Here is a 2,381-nt window from a genome sequence, read left to right as displayed (position 1 = left end):
AACAATGTTGTTCGTTTTGTCATGCTACACCTAACATGATTAGCAATCATAAATTCTTTAAGGAAGGATTTGTTACAGATAAGCAGATATGTGCTATGACATTTCACCACAATAAGCTTGGATTAAGTTTTTTCAATTCATTTTACATATTTGATATGGAATTGAAATAAAAACTTGGAAAGTGAAAAAGGTTTTAAAAGATCAATATTTATTGTCAAAAAAAATTATTCATAATAGGAGATAAATGATATAGAGACATATTGGTTCAAGGTCCTAGTTTTCGTTGACAAAGTATTAGCACATGCTGGGGATTATTATTAATTTACCAGTTCCTCTTGGCTTAATAGGAGAGGAAGCAGCTCGACACAGAATATATAAATTGGATCGTGAATATCTTGCAAGGAAAAAAAGTAGAGAAACAAACTTACTTGACATTTTCATTCAAGGTGCACATACTTCTGATCCCTTAATTAGTTCAGTCTCATTAACTAAAAGATTGAAAAATAAGAAAATATTCTGCCTACCGGAAAAAGTTGAAACTTTGTTAGCAAATTTTAGCGGTGATAGAGAAAGTTCATCTAATATGGAACCAGATGAAGTTAATGGCCCAGATGAATTATATTTAAATGTTGACAACGTTGATAAAAATCTAAAATTAGAAATAGATGTAGAAAAATAAAGTTCTAAACTTTATAATCTGTACAATGTATAACTATATATTCGTTTGCCTACTATATAAATTTATTAAGTATATAAAAAATATGAAATAAAATATTAAAAAATTGCAATGATTTGGTTCAAATCATTAGAGTTTAGAAACAAGAATATCCCAAAAGTTTATTTATTAGTTTTTTTAATTAATAGTTTTTATTTTTATTATTTATCATTAGTCAAGAATTAAAACAACAGACTATAATTCTCATTTAAAAGTCTGTTAAAGTGTGAAAGAAACTATAGTAACTAATATAAAGTTTTCACCCGCTTCAAAATGAAGATTTTGTAAAGAGAAAAAAAGATTATTCGATACAAGTTTAAACCTGTCAATGAATTTAAATTTAGTATAAGAACCAGCAAAAATCTTCTTTTGGACTCAATACCCTCATATTTTCAGGGGGTTAACTTTTTGATATACCTTATATTTTTGGCCATCTATTGCAATTGAACGTTCCCACTATGCACTGGTTTTTTAGTCACAACAATAACAACAACAACAACAACATCTATCTACTACTTCTACTACTACTACTACTACTACTACTACTACTACTACTACTACTACTACTACTACTACTACTACTACTACTACTACTACTACTACTACTTCAGAAATTGTTTGTATCTATCAATTACTATTATTATTTCAATTGAAATTATATAAAGAAAGACATATAAAATCACAAAAAAAAATCTTTTTTATTCACATGGTGTGCATTCATGGTACTAGACTGTAGTGCAATAAGTTAAATGTATACGATCTATTAAACATTTATAGGATTATAGATATAAGGTTTGTTTCGAAATATTTTAATTCTCATAATGTATTCTACTGATTATTTAAATTCATTATGTAAAACACATTTTTTTCCAATAATATAAGATTTTGTTAATTTAAAAATTTGATTTTGTAATTTATAAAATCATATATAATCGGAAAAAAATTGTGTTTTACATTATGAAACTAATTTAAATAACCTGTTAACTTAGTGTAAAGTGTTAATCAAAATAATATGCTCGCAAAGATATTCTTTATTTCATTATTTCAAACCGAAACCTTATATGTAATACTATAAAACCTCAATAGATTGTATACATTTAACACATTGTATTACAGTCTAATATCATAAATGCGCATCTTGTAAATTTTCTTTTCATTTTTGGTAATGAAGTCTTTAAAATTAGGTGCAACTAAATGAAAAGAAGCATTAGCAACAAAAAATACAATTACCAAACTTCTAAAACTGACATTATTCTTTACATCTATTTCAAATGGTTGCACCAGCAATAAACAAAGTTGTTCAAATGGTGTGGAAGGCATTCATAAACAGTTAGATACACCAATAATCTACTTAACACATCCGCAAAAGTGTACACTCTACCATTGTCAACATTTAGTTTTGTCACTTGTGATCCAGCCGGCTAGCCTAAACGAATTTCTGATGCTCAACAATGTGACCTAGTCAAACGTGGCTCTTAACAGGTTGACATTGATTTTTCACACAACAATGCTGTAAGGTGTCAATTTTCAACGTTCCATAACAAGCGTGTGATGAAAATGGAGAAACTGCGCATTGGTCATGGCTGTTGTATTAGGTAAAATTTGATAAGATGATTTGCTTTTGCTGTAAATCTTTTGAAAAAATGAAAGTTCATTTAGTAGTGGA

The sequence above is a fragment of the Hydra vulgaris genome, chromosome 04, assembly GCF_038396675.1.
Source record: "Hydra vulgaris chromosome 04, alternate assembly HydraT2T_AEP".
NCBI classification, from domain to species: domain Eukaryota; kingdom Metazoa; phylum Cnidaria; class Hydrozoa; order Anthoathecata; family Hydridae; genus Hydra; species Hydra vulgaris.
This window is presented reverse-complemented; position numbering follows the sequence as displayed.